Genomic DNA, 15,472 nt, shown 5'->3' on the forward strand with positions numbered 1-15,472 from the left:
TACACCAAGTTTTTGGCTAGGAAACCATAAATATGTATTGGGAAAAACAGCTAAAACTCAACCTGGGCCTTGTGTAATTTGCTTTGACAAATGGACGTCTATTTACTAACCTGAATGCATAAAAATGTTCTTATCAGCACACATCATTGCCTGGGTTTACTAATCAAACAGATTACTAGAGGTCTTTTCACTTGACTGCTCTTAATACAGAATTGTAAAAGGTTTTCTTTGTCCCTTAGATAACGGGTTTAAGAAATTTATTTCATGATAATTTCTTGTGCTCTCTGCCTTTGAAACTCTTTGTCACTTTGGCTTTATATTTGTATAATTTGTGATTTTATTCAACTAAATGTTTTAAGCCTTTTGTTATTTGACAAGGCTTTCTAAATCTAAATTCAGAAAGCTCAACCTTTTGGTTTAAACTAACTTTGAAGAGTTCCAAGGGCCCTGGAGCTTCTCGAAGGATATATAAAAGATGTATCAAAACTAATTGGCTTATTTGATAAATTAAGACTATATGGGAAAGCATTGTCAGTTCTGAAGTTGTTATGGATATGTGTTCCAAAATCTTGTAAGGTTCTTGAAAATCTGGGTCTTGATATAAATGCTACCAGTCATAATCTTGGTTTAATTATAATTTTAAAATGTTATGTCTTCAAATATTTCATGAAAAAACTCTGATAGGTACAGTTTCCTGACAAACATTAAGTTCATAGATTTAAACAAAAGCTCCAAAATTCTAATGAAGTAACTGACGGGTTTGTGAAATTGTTCACAAAGGTTAAAAAAACAAAAGTTAATTAGTGAACTAATTAAAAAGAATTATGGGTTTTTACAATTTCCTTATTTTGAAACACTGCTAGTTTTCTTAATGTTTTGTTTTCCAACTTGAAAAAAAAAACTCTCTCTCTCTCTCAAGCTATCTATAACTAACATCAGTTTGGTAAAGTATCATTTAAAACAGAGATAAAAGTATTTGTTTCCTCCCTATTTGAAACTCCCCAAATTTAATAACTTTAAGTATCCTTATGATTATTATGGCAATGTGGCTATTTTTATAAATTTAATGAAAATTAACTATCTCTTTTTATAACAGGATATAATTTAAAACATTGGCTATAAGACAATACATCTCACTTCTAAGTTGCTGACCCCTCTTTCATATTGCCTTAATTTGGCCTACCTGCTGCTTCATTCTGCTGTTCATCTTTCCCCCGACATGGGACAGATCACCACCTGAGAAAGGGCCTTCCCAGCAATGTGGTATTTATACAAAGAATAGTAGGAACTTTTCAATCAAGATATTGATCATCAATGCTTTTATGAGGAATGCCTTGATCATAAAGGGGGAAGTAATATCTTCTCTACAAAATCAGCTCTCTAAATTTTCCTGGCCTTAAAGAGGATGTTTGTAACTTGGATGAGACATCCTGTTCCTAAACAAAAGACTTGTAATTGATCAAAAACTTTACAAAAGACTAGATGCTTTAAAAACAGTAATGTCCTGGAGAGGTGAACATGAACAAACTCTCTGGACTCAGAATCAAGTATTATATGGAGCAGAATCCCATTCCAGAATTTCAAGAATTGGTAATTACACCCAATTCACAGCAGCTGGAATGATGCTGATGCAACTACTCTGAGATGATAACATCATCAGTCCTCACCTGAAGTAAATTAAAATGCTTCCCATGCAAAATGATACCAACTATGCTTTAAATGCTTTTGTCTTAACTGTGAAAATCTGATCTATAGCTTTTTCTTTTTCTTTTAAATAAATAAAATGGGAGGAGACATGGAGTATGCATAAAACAAATGTACTTCACAGGACCTGGTTTTCCAAAGACTTGCAGTTTCAAATATTAACCTTGCAAAGGACAGGATATTTTCCCCAGGCTATAGTCTCTGTTGTAAGATAAAGAATTGTAACACAGCAAGGTTGCGGGCTCAAAGACAGACAGGTTACTGACTGATATGTAAAGATACTGGGAAATTGCTGTAAGAAGAGAATGATTGCTAAAATCAAGCTTTTGTTAGTGGATTGACTCAACTGCATTATAGAATGTCACCTTGCTTGTCTTTCTGAATGGTGCCAAATTCTATTGTTAAACTTATTTAACTATACTTAGCAAAAACTCCAGCTATCTTCTCTTCCTGTAACTTCCTGGTCTGGAGAATAAATGTGGAAAGAGAACCCCTCTTGATGGTTACTTTCCCAAATGGAAGGAATGCCACTCTCTTGAAGGTTCCAGGAGATTAACCCCTTTTGCGGGATTGTCACTGCTCAGAAGAGATGGGCTTTGAGTAATATTTGGTGGCTCCATCACCCAGGGGAAAAGGGGTGACAAATCCGTGGGAGGCACCTGATGATTAGTGATGTTGAGCATTCTTTCAAGCACCTGTTGTCTATTTGTATGCCTTCCTTCCAAAATGTCTGTCAGCTCCTTTGCTCATTTTAAAATTTGGGTTATTTGGGGTTTTTTTCTGGGCAATTTTTTGAGTTCCTTGTACATTCTGGATATAAATCCCTTATCAGATGTATAGTTTGCAAATATTGTCTTCTATTCTATAGGTTGCATTTTCATACTGTTGATTGTTTCCTTTGCTGTGCGGAAGCTTTTTCATTTGATACAATCCTATTTATTTATTATTTCTTTTGCTGTTTGTGATTTGAGGGTCTTTTTTTCCCCAAAGATATTTATTACACACATTTCACTGGTATACAGTTAAATATCAATAGTTGTGTACAATGAATGATGGTCAAGTCAGGATAGTTAGCTTATTCATCATTATAATATATAATCATTTTTTGTCTGTGAACCAATTTCTCATAACCCTCTTCCCTTTTTCATATCCCTTCCTCTTGCACCTCTTATAACCTAAGTTAAATTCTCTCCTTCCAAAAGTTCAATAAATTATTGTGATTATTGTTTCTTTCTCTCTCTCTCTCCCTCTCTCTCTTTCTCTCTCTCTCTCTCTTTCTCTCTCTCAATTGTTTATTTGTTTATTTACGGATTCAGCTGCCAATTATGAGTGAGGATATGTGATATTTCTCTTTTTGAACCTGGGCTGTTTCACTTAGTATAATTCTTTCCTGGATGATCCATTTTGCAGAACTGGCACAGACTACAGCTCCAGAGGGACCTGCCCATAGCCACAGAAGGCACCGACGTGAGGGAAGTCCCATGAGCCTTTGGGGACCCAGACTCCAGCCTCAGAGGGACCCACCCACTGCTGAAACAGGAGCCAAGGTGGTGTACCATAGCAACTGCCACCCCTACTGTCACCACAAAGATGGCTCCTGACCACAGTAGCAGCCAAGACCACTCTGTAGGAAACCCACCCCACACTCAACTGCATTCATAAAAGAAGAGTTACCAGCAGAGCCTGCAAATAGAGGAGGAAATCTTTATCCTCATAGCCAACCACAGAGTAATAAAAGAAGCTAGTGCTCTACCAGATGACCACACATAATGAAAAAATACTAGAACTACAAACAAACAAGAAGATATGACACCACCAAAGGAGTACAGTAATGCTCAAACACCAAATCCCATAGAACAGGAAATCCTTGAAATGTCTGAAAAGGAATTCTGAGTACTGATCTTCAGAAAACTCACAGAGGTAAGAGAAGACTAAATTACACAATACAATGAAACAAGAAAAAATATCCAGAATATGAAGGAAGAAATTTACAAAGAGATCAATAACTTAAAAAGAATGAAGCAGAACTCCTAGAAATGAAAGATTCACTCAGTGGGATAAAAACCACAACAGAGAGCGTGAGTAGCAGTCTAGATCAAGCAAAAGAAAGAATTTCAGATTTTGAAGATGGCCTTTTCAAAATAACCCATGATGCAGAATTTCCTTCTTTTTTATGGCTGAGTAATATTCCATTGTGTATACATATACAACAATTTCCTCGTCCATTACCCATAGATAAACATTTGGGTTGGTTCCATAGCTTTTCTTATGTAAATAGAGCTGCAATAAACATGGGAGTACAGTTATCCCTTTGACATTATTATTTCCATTCCTCTGGATGTATACCAATTAGTGGGATTGCTGAATCATACTGTAGTTCTATCTGTAGTTGTTCGAGGAAACTATATACTGTTTTCCATAATGGCTGTACTAATTTACAGTCACACTAACAGTGTAGAAAGGTTCCCCTTTCTCCACATCCTCAACAACATGTTATTCTCAGTCTTTTTTATAATATCCAGTCTATCCTGTGTGAGGTGATATCTCAAATAGGTTTTGATTTGCATTTCCCTGATGATTATTCATAGTCTTCACCCAGTCCTATTTCCTGAAGTGCTTCCCCCATGTTTTCCTTTCACAGTTTTATAGAATCAGGTCTTATATTTAAGTCTTTAATCCATTCTGAGTTGATTTTGGTTCATGTCAACAGGTGCAGGTCTAGTTTCATTCTTCTACATATGGAGTTTCCATTTTCCCAGCACCATTTATTGAAGAAGCAATTTTCTCCCCAGTGTATGTTCTTGCTGCCTTTGTCAAAGATTATTTGGCTGTTATAATGTGGGTTGATTTCTGGGATCTCCATTCTGTTCCATTAGTCTGAGAGTCTATTTTTATGCCAGTACCATACTGTTTTGTTTACTACTGCTTTGTAGTATATTCAAGTCAGGTAGTTTTATGCATCCAGATTCATTTATCTTTCCTTTTCTTTCTTTCTTTTTTTTCGTTCACAATTGCTTTGGCTATTTGAGATCTTTTGTTGTTTCGTATGAATGTAAGGATTGTTTTTTTCTATTTCTGTGAAGAATTTGATTGGCATTTTTTGTGGGTTGCATTGAATCTGTGGATTGTTTGGGGTAGTATGGACATTTTAACAATGTTGATTCTTCCAATCCAAGAACATGGAATGTCTTTGTGTCCTCTCTAATTTCTTTCAGTAGTGATTTGTAGTTCTCATTGTAGTGAACTTTCACCTCCTTGGCTAAATTGATTCATACGTTCCTTTTGTGTGTGTGTGACTATGGTAAATAGACTTGCTTTCTTGCATTTTTTTTTTGCTAGTTTTTTATTGAACAATCAAGAAATTACTAATTTTTGCATATTGATTTTGTATCCTGCAACATTACTGAAATTAAAAGCTCTAAGAGTTTTTTTGATAGAGTCTTTAGGTTTTACTGTATACAGGATGATGTCATGTGCAAACAGGGATAGTTTGACTTTGTCTTTTCCAATATGGATACCCTTGATTTATTTCTCTTGCCTGAATGCTCTTTCTAGCACTTCTAAAACTATGTTAAATAGGAATGGTGATAGTGAGCATCTTTGTCTTGTTCCTGTTCTTAAGGAAAAAGCTTTGAGCTTTTCCTCTTTCAGGATGATAGTGGAGGTGGGTTTGTTGTATATGGTTTTATTGTGATCAGATACTTTCCTTCTATGCCTAATTTGCTGAGAGTCATTATCATGAAGGGATGTTGAACTTTGCTAAATGCATTTTCTGCATCTATTGAGATAATCATGTTTTTTGTCCTGGATTTTGTTGATGTGGTACATCACATTTATTGACTTCTTTTTGTTGAACCATTTCTTTGTCCCTGTGATGAATCCCATTTGATCATGATGTATAATTGTTTTGTTGTGTTGCTCTATTCTGAATGCTAGTACTTTTTTTTTTTTTGAAGATTTTTGAGTTTGTGTTCTTCAAAGATATTGGCTTATAGAGTTTAGTGTGTTTGAGGATTTAGGGTTTTTTTGTGGTATATTTCTCTGGTTTTTGTATCAAGATGATGCTGGCCTCTGAATGAGTTTCGGAGAGTTGCCTTTGTTTCAAATTTTTAGAATAGATTGAGGAAAGTAGGTATTAGTTACTCTTTAAAGGTCTAGTAGAATTTAGCAGTAAAGCCGTCCAGTTCTGTGCTTTGCTTTGTTGGATGACTGCTGAGGACTGCTTCAATTTTGTTGCTTGTTATTGGTCTGTTCAGGTTTTCTATTTCTTCTTGGTTCGGTCTTGGTAGTTTGTATGTGTCCAGTCATTTTTCTGTTTCCTCCAGGTTTTCCAATTTGTTGATGTGTGGTTGTCTGTAATACTCTCCTTGTATTTCTGAGGTATTGGATTTAATGTATCCTTTCTCATTTCTTATTTTTGTTGTTTGAGTCTTCACCCTCCTCTTCCTCCTTCTTCTTGTTAACCTAGCTAGTGGTATGCCTGTTTTGTTTATCTCATCAAAAACAATTTTTTGATTCATTGCTTTTTTGTACTGCTTTTTAGGTCTTTATTTCATTTAGTTTTACTCTGATCTTAATTATTCCTTTCCATCTACTAACTTTGGGATTGGATTATTCTTGATTTTCTAGTTCTTTGAGGCTTAGCATTAGGTTGTTTATTTGAAATCTTTCTATTTTTTGATGTGAGCACTAATTGCAATAAACTTCTTTCATATTATTACTTTCACAGTATCCCACAGGTCTTTACTTTCATTGGTTTGAAGAAATTTTTTTATTTCCCACTTAAAATCTTTTCGGACTCATTAGTTGTTCACAAGCCTATTGTTTAATTTACAAGTCTTCATATAATGTCCTGAGTTTCACATGTTATTAATTTATAGTTTTAATCCATTGTGGGCTGAAAAGATGCTTGTGATGATTCTGATTTATTTATTCCGTTGAGGCTTGATTTGTAACCTATTTGTGATCTGTCCTGGAGAATGATCCATGTACTGATGAGAACAATGTCTATTCTTTGGTTGTGGGATAAAATGTTCTGTGGATATCTGCCAGGTCCTATTGTTCCAAAAGTATAGTTTAAATCCTGTGTTTTTCTGTTGTTTGTTTTCTGGATGATCTGTCTGGTGAAGAGGCATGTGCAGGTCCCCCACTATTATTGCATTGCGGTTTATTTCTTCTTTACATCTCAGAGTGTCTGCTTTATGTATCTGGGTGCTCTGGTATTGGGTGTATATGTATTTAAGATTGCTATGTTTTCTTGTTGGATAGATCCCTTTATCAGTATATAATGGCCTTCTTTGTCTCTTTTTATTGGTTTCAATTTAAAGTCTATTTTATCTGATATAAGAATATTTATTTCTGCTCATTTTTGGTTTCCATTTGTGTGGTGTAACTTTATCTATCCATTCACTATTAGTCTGTGTTCATCTTTACAGATGAGGTGGGTGTCTTTTAGATAGCATATAGGTAGGACTAGCTTTTTAATCCAATCCAGTAGTCTGTATGTTTTGAGTATAGAGTTTAATCCATTCATATTTAGGGTTTTTATTGAGATATCTTGCTTTACTCTTGCCATTTTATTGCTTTTTGTTTACATGATTTAAATATCGTGTGCTCCTTTCTTACTGCTTTATTATTTGTCCTTTTTTGAAGTGATGAGATTACTTTTATCTCCTTTCTTATCTGTATTTGGGGTTTCCCAGTAGGTTTGGTTCTTTCTTGTGTGTTCATGGTATTGATTATTGTTTTTCAGATGCTAGATACTGGACTCCCTTGAGAATTTCTTGAGGGGCCAGCTGTGTGTTGATGAATCCTGCAGTTTTTGTTTGTCTGGGAAATACACTACTTCTCTCTCATTTCTGAAGAATAGCCTTGCTGGGCATAATATTCTTGGCTGGCATTTTTTTTTTCTTTCAGTTTTTTGAATATGTCGTTGCATTTTCTTCTCACCTGTAGCGTTTCAGTTGAGAAGTCTGCTGTTAGTCTGATGGGGACTCCCTTACATATGACTTGATGCTTTCCTCTTGCTGCTTTTAGTATTCTCTCATTCTCTTTGAGATTTGTCTGATTGACAAGAAAGTGTCTCAGAGAGGATCTTTTTGGATTGAATCTGTGTTGTGATCTTGGAACTTCATAGATTGAAGGTCTGTGTCTCTCCTCATATCTGGGAATTTTTCTGTTATTATTTCATTGAATAGATTTTCAATGCCTTTACTCTTCTCCTCCCCTTCTGAAACACCCATGATTCAGATGTTTGTGTACTTAAGGTGGTCTGCTAGCTCTCTTGTAATTTCTTCATTTTCAAAAATTCTCTTATTTCTTTTTTTGTGTGTCTGCCCAGGTCATTTTATAAAGATCATCTCTGAGATCAGATATTCTTTCTTCTGCTTGTTCTAATCTGCTGCTTAGGCTCTCAGTATTTTTTTTTTTTTTCATTATGTGAATCCTTCAGTCTCAGGAGTTCTGTAACTTTCTTTTTTAAGGTATTAAACTATTCATAAATTTCCTCTTTAATAACCTTGATATTTTTTCACATTTCATTCTGTTGTTGTGAAGGTTAATTCTCGATGTCAACTTGGTTAGATGAAGGAATGCTGAGAAACCTGGTAAAACAATCTTTTCAGGTGTGTCCATGGGAGTGTTTCCAGCAAGATTAGTATGAGAGTCTGAGTGGCCTGGGTGTGAAATACCCACCCTTAGTGTGGGTGGGAACCATCCAATCCACTGGGGGTCCAGAGAGAAAAGAGAGAGGAAAGAGGTGAAGCTCTCTCTTGATCCGCTGTAGCTGGGATACACTCTTCTCTCCTGTCCATGGACATCAGAGCTTGAGACTCTTCAGCTATTGGATTCCAGGACTTACACCAAGGACACCATCAGCTTCCCTGGTTCTGAGGTCTTTGGACTTGGACCGAGCCATGCTACCAGCATCCAGTTTTTAGACAACCTATCGTGGGACTTTTCTTCATAGCCACATGAGATAATTCCCCTAATAAATCCTTCTCATATAATTATAATATATCCTATTGATTCTGACTCTCTGGAGAGCCCTGACTAATACAGTTGTCCAACTGATTCTTCTCATTTCTCATTGAGTTTCAAGACAGTTACTCTGAATTCCTTTTCAGTTACTTCAAGGGTTTCCTGTTCTGTAGGGTCTAATGGATGAGAATTACTATATTCCTTCAGTGGTGTCATATTTTCTTGCTGCTTCGGTTACTCTGGAACAGACCTTGAGAAAAAAGACTTCTTTCTCTTTTCCCAGGCTCCTCTGGTGACTCTCCTTGTGTCACTGTAGTTGAATATGGGACAGACCACCTTCACAGTGGTTCTGGCTGTTATTGTGGTGACTAGGTATCCTTGCAGTGGTAGAAGCTGTGGTGGTGACTGTTGTGGATGGACATCTCCAGAACTGGTGCTGGGCCCTTTGTGGTGTACAGGTGGCACTGTGTCCTGCCTTGTTTGCAGGTGGTAGGTGGGCTTCCCTGGGCTTTTTCCCAGCCTGAATACCCTCAGGCAGTGGCAGGCATGTGGTGCACTGGAACTTGCCTTGTTGGAGGCTGGTTAGTGGGCTTCCGGGGGCCTTTTTCTCTTCCTGTGCATCCCCAGTTGGGGCAGGTGGGCAGCACACTGGGATCTGCCTTGTTGGTGGGCTGTGGGTGGGCTTCCTGAAGGCTTTTTCTCTGACTTTGCATCCCCAATCTTGGTGGGCAGGCAGTGCACTGGGCCCAGCTTGTTGGCAGTGGTGGTGGGGTTCCCCAGAGTCTTTTTGACTGCCTGCGCATCCCCTGTTGAGATAGAAGAGTGGCAGTCTGGGTCCAGCCTTGTGGACAGGTGATGGGTGGGTTTTCTGAGAAATATTTTAAATGACAAATGTCCTGGACTCTTCATAGAGTTCAAAACACTGAAAGGAAACAAACAAACAAAGGAAAGGGTACTCTTCTTTAAGACAGTAGACTGAAGGGACAAGATAACCAAATCCTATGCTTGTTCCTTGAGTGGATAATGAGTTTCAAAAGAAAAACAAAGCTATAAAGAATTTTCTGGAAAAATTGGGAGAATTTAAGTATAGGCTGTATATTAGATAATTTTACTGTGTTAATGATATCTCCTGAGTGTTCATGCTATTATTACCATGTATGAGAAAATGCTTGTTCTTGCGACATACATACCGAAGTAGGGAAGTGTAGATAGATAGATAAACAGATATAAAAGTAGATATATACATACATATGTCTGTATATATGTTTTACTTTTGTTTAGAATTAAAAAGCCTTTGAATATAAAGGTGAGAGGAAATCTCATCCTCTAAGTTTATCATGCAAAAGACCTATCATTTTGTTTTAAAATTAATCCCTTTAATGTTTTTAAACAAGTAATACATGAAAATGTTTCTTTGAAATAGAAAAGTATATGTATATTTTCAAAGAAATGAGACTCAAACAGTTGGTAATTCATAAAGAAGAAAATGAAGCATGACCATTACTCCATACAACAAATAAATATTAACTTGGAATATGTCATCGAGCTAAATGTGAGAGCTAAAACAATAAAATTTGTAGAAACATAAAAGTAAGTATCTGGGACCTCTGCTGTCAATTTTTCTTCAGATAGGATACAAATGCACAAATACATCTCCTATCACTGCACAAACTTCTACTGGACAGGAATGTCTTATACCAGATATTCACAAACAACATGCACAAATCCATCCTGCCACCTGATTTTGTATAGGCCATAATGTCAGAATATTTTAATTGAAAAAATGCCCAAAAAGAATAATATTTTTGACCTATGAAAATTATTTGAAATTTAAATTTCAGGCTCCATGGAAATTGGAAGATAGCATTATTATTTATTTATACATTGTCTATGTCTACTTCCACGTTACAAAATATCTAAAATGTGCTATCTGGCCCATTAGAGAAAAATCTTGCCAACTCCTGTCTGAGACCATTATCTCCACCTAGATCCATGGCTCCAGCCAGTGGTAAAAGAAATATTTATCTGATTTCTATGAGGGTAGATTCAGCCATGCAGTGTTGCATGTTTCTATACTGGGCTGTCCCATGCAGAAAGGAGGGAAAGGGTCATTTCCTTGAGGCTATGATATTCTAGGCTCAAAAGCCACCAGACAGTGCAGGAGCCACCATGCAAAGGGGTGAATGGGTGACTTCAGCAGGTTCAATTCTCCCCTCCAACAGCCAACAAAGCAGATGCACTGGATGTGAGAGAGTGGCAATCCCGGCCTGATTCCTCAGTCGGTTTCCCATTTAGTACTAATAGGGACAGAGACAACTTTCACTAATATAACCTCAGACTCCAATATTAAGGAACATAAGTCTTCTCCTAGTTGTGCCCATTGGTGAAAACAGAGTGTGATGAAGCCTTAACCTTTGTACCAAATCCGTGATTAACAGGGCAAGCCCCATTACCTCTACATAGAATCATGAATTCTGTTTTCTCCACAGGATGACCTTAGTAGTTGCGACCTTACCAATTTCACTACTGTTTTTCCCCATGAAATTATAAAGTTTATTTATATTATTTTTAATTTTAATAATAATATGCCTTAGCTTCAAGTAGTATAGAGAAGCTTACAGAGAGCAAATAGAATATCTGGATAAACATAGAAACAATATGTTAGAAGACATTGTAAAACTGCTAAGACAAAAATTGATTTCAAGATTCCAGAGATGGGAGAACCTCAGAGAGGTAAGCTAACAGGTGTAGTTATTTTATTTATTTATTTTTTTTTTTGGCTGGCTGGTTCAGGAATATGAACCCATGACCTTGGTGTTACAAGGCTGCACTCTAACCAACTGAGTTAACTGGCCAGCCCAATTTTTTTTGGCAGCTGAGCAGTACAGGGATCCAAGCCCTAGACCTTGGTGTTATAACACCACGCTCTAACCAGCTAAGCTAACTGGCCAGCCCCTGCAGTTAATTTTTGACTGTGTTCACCTCATGTCCAATTCAGAATCAGGGTAGCATATGTTACATCATATATGACTGCCTGTGGGAGAGAAATGAAGTCTTTCTGGAAGAAGAAGCATCATCAGAAACTCTGAATTTTCTCATACATAATATCTGTATTTATCCAAAAGTTACTATTCTTTTCAAAGATAAAACTAAGTGTCCACAAGCAGAAGTCTGTGGAGAGGAGAAGACAATAAAAAGAGACCCACATTAGAGAACATTTCTCTCTTAATATTATGAGGTCAGTATTATTTTGGTACCAGAAATCTGACAAGAAAATCTTGAGGAAGAAAAAATCACAGACCAAAATCTCTTATGAATATAAATACAGAAGTCTTCAACCATATGAAACAAATCAAATATGGTTGTGTGTGTCTACTTATGTATATTTACAAAGGAAAGTGAGGTCAATATATACAATCATACCAACAGATGCAAGTAATTGATTTAATAAATTTAGAAACACTTGCTTAACAAAAATTCATATAAAAATAAGACAAGAGGACAAACTTCCCTAATCTGCTAAGGAGTATCTTCCAAAATGCACTTAAAAATAATATTCCATAGTTAGATGTTAAGCCTCCACCCCTTCCTGATTCTGTTTCAGAAATGAAACATGGATGCATACTGTCACCAATTTCATTCAACTCCAGCCTGGAAATCGTAGCCAGTGCAATAATGCAGAAGGGAAAAACTAAGGACAAAAGAATTGGAAGATAAGAAACAAAGCAAATATCAATTCAGACAGCAGGATAATGTACATAGAAATTTCTAATGAATCTACAAACATCTAGCAAGGATGAGTAAATTTACAATGATCGCTAAATGTAAGTTAATAAATGGAAAAGGCTTTGTATAAATGTATAACAAACAAATACTATCTCTGAAAAACCTAAGAGTTGCAAGCCACTGCACTGAAAACACATTACTGAGGAAACAAAAGAAAGCTCAAATAAATTGGCAGCATAACTGTAAGGTCCTCCAATTCCCTCTGCTTTCTTTCTGTATCCTGACCAAAAATCAGAGTGCCTTGATCCCTCTGTGACCCAGGTTCCTCCCAGCAGGCTTGAAACAAAACTGGGGCCTTAAACATTCCCAGGTACTGATAAAGATATCCAGATTGTTACCCAAAACCACTAAAAGAAACTGGTCCCACCCATTGGCCAAACTCCTTAAACCCTCATGTAAACTCCATTCCTTGGCCTCTTCACTGCAGACATACGTGAGTACAACATCTCTTTTCTCTTGCTGCCTGTCTTGAGGATATCTTGCTGGAGTCTGTATGTAAGTTCCTCCAATAAAAGTTTTGGACTGATAACCCTGGCATTTAGTGCTTCTTTCTTTGGAATCCCTACCAGCCCCATCTTGGGATGGTTTGGAACACTCAATTGTGGGAATTCCTCTGCCATCACTTTTGCGGTGATTCCAGCCACAAGTTCAGTAGAATAAAATAATAACTGCATCTATTCTAATTGGAAGTATAATCACATTTATGAAGTTAAAAATTGAACACATCATGGAGTCAATTATTTCCAAATTGATCTAGAGATTTAATGTTACTCTGATGACAAACTGACAATTTAACATTTATTTAGAAAGGTAAACACCTCAGAATGACCAAAACATTATTAAACAAGTAGAGCAAATTTGGAAGACTTACACTACCAGGTACCAAGACCTTTTAGGAAGATTTATAGCCCCAAACCCTAAACAGCATAAAGTCCATTAAGGTGCTATGCATATGAGTTTGGCTCTTCTCTCATATCATGTGGGTAGAGGTCTGAAACCACACTTTGAACTTGGGAATTTCAAGAGCACCGAGTTGAAATGTAGGAGAAACAAGCTTACCTTAGGGATGATGTAGTTTCTGAATTTAATGTCACAGGTCACCCCATGGGGAAGGTTGATGGGGACAAGGTCAATGTATCCCTGGATCTCATACACCACAGCATCTGTGTAGGGCATGTCACTCCTGTCCTGCATGCAGGGGCTCCAGTGTCTGCCAACCACATGTTCAATCTCTTCCTGGACTTTAGCTGATAAGACACAAGGAAGAACTGATGCAAAAGGAGAAAAACAGCACATTTGTTGTAGTAATTCAAGGATGCATAAAACATTACAAAGGTATCCTAACAGCATTATGCACATAAATTATATGAACAGAAGTACACTTAAACTTAGAGAAATTATTGCTATAATTGAAAAGCATATATTTGTGCCATAACCTAAGCATAAAGATTAATCTGTACATACAAATATAATAGCATATATGATAAGTAATATCAATCAAAATGATGAAATGTTTGCAAATATAAAGTTAGCATGTAATTAGGTAAAATAATTACTATCTTGCTGAAAGAGAAGCAGGAATCATATTAATTTTCTATCAAAATGATTTATCGTGATTAAAAAATAAATTCTGCTAGTGGATGTATGTGTACGTATATGTTTGTGTGTTTTGTGTGTCTCTGTGGGTGCACTTGGCAGTGGTACTCTCTTCATGTTCCCGCTTCCCAAATGTGGCCACTTTGAGAACTCTAGTAGCTTCTGAATAATACATTCATGTTTCTAAATAAAAACCATCTGTTTCTACTTTCCATTTTTTACTTATCCATTTTTATAGAATATGTAAAGATTTCTTGATATAACAGATAAAAACTCTAATCTCCATCTCTACCTCGTAGTTGAACACACACCCACAAACAGGTACAGATACATGTGTGCGCACACACACACACACACACACACACACACACACACACACGTCTACTCAACTGTGTTTCTCAGAATACTAAGGTACTTCAAAACGTTCAGGAACAATTTGTATTATCTTTTAATTCTATTTATCCACAAACTTTTTGAAGTACGACATAATATGGTTATGTGACTGACATGTTTTCTGACTACATAAATATGTTTCACTGGTTAGACAACTAGCATAGGTTTCATTTTTGGATTTTTGTTGGACTTAAGCATGTCTCTCTTAATTTATAATTTTCTAAGAGGATACTTCAAAAAGTTCACGGAAAAATTGAATTGGAAGATAATATTAATCTTTCCACGAACTGTTTAAAGCTCCCTCACATTACCTGAGTTACATTTATTTCCCAATACCCAGGTACATGTTTGAAACTCCTAGTAACAACTTCCCAATTATTGGAAAACATCATAAAATCTGTAACACTCTTTTGTTCTTGGTGTCTGCCTTCACACCGGCATTGTCAACCTGGTCCTTTCTGAAGGGACCTGGGGCCCAGCAGCCTCCAGGTTTTCTAGGCCTGGTGCCCAGCAGCCTCCCTGACAGTCTCATTCTCCTACATGAGGCCTCCTGATTCCTGGATCCCATGACTTCCTCTGACTTGGTTTCAGACATTTGGATGGAGCACATCCTCTGGAATTTTCTGAGAAAAGGAAAATATGGAGTAAAAATTTTGGCAAATGTGCAGGTCTGAAAATACACTTATCTATTGATACACAAGCTAAAAGTTACGCTTGAGAATTTTGATGCTGTTCTGAATCCTAAATCTTTATATATGACCTCGTATGTCTCTGCAAAAGTCTTTTATGATTTCTCCTTTAATCTCAGTTTTCTAAAATTCCATGACCCTGGTTCTTTGGGTGAATATTTTTATTTTATTCACTGTGCTGGACATTTAGAGACAATTTTCTGTTTAGATGGCAAAATATGGAGGTTTTTTTTCTCTAGATCTGCTCACTTTCAAAGGATATGTCTTGCGGCTGAATTTCAGAAAGCAAGACGGAGAGAAAAGCTAAAAGTCTATGAATTCAAGAA

General features: G+C 36.5%; 1 pseudogene; it reads right to left on the reverse strand.

Moving 5' to 3' along the window:
* Positions 1-13,443: 13,443 nt before the first annotated feature.
* The window catches only part of LOC134381768 (cytochrome P450 2C9-like), a 28,743-nt pseudogene continuing 26,714 nt past the window's right edge, over positions 13,444-15,472 (reverse strand).

The sequence above is a fragment of the Cynocephalus volans genome, chromosome 7 (genome assembly GCF_027409185.1).
Source record: "Cynocephalus volans isolate mCynVol1 chromosome 7, mCynVol1.pri, whole genome shotgun sequence".
In the NCBI taxonomy this organism is placed as follows: domain Eukaryota; kingdom Metazoa; phylum Chordata; class Mammalia; order Dermoptera; family Cynocephalidae; genus Cynocephalus; species Cynocephalus volans.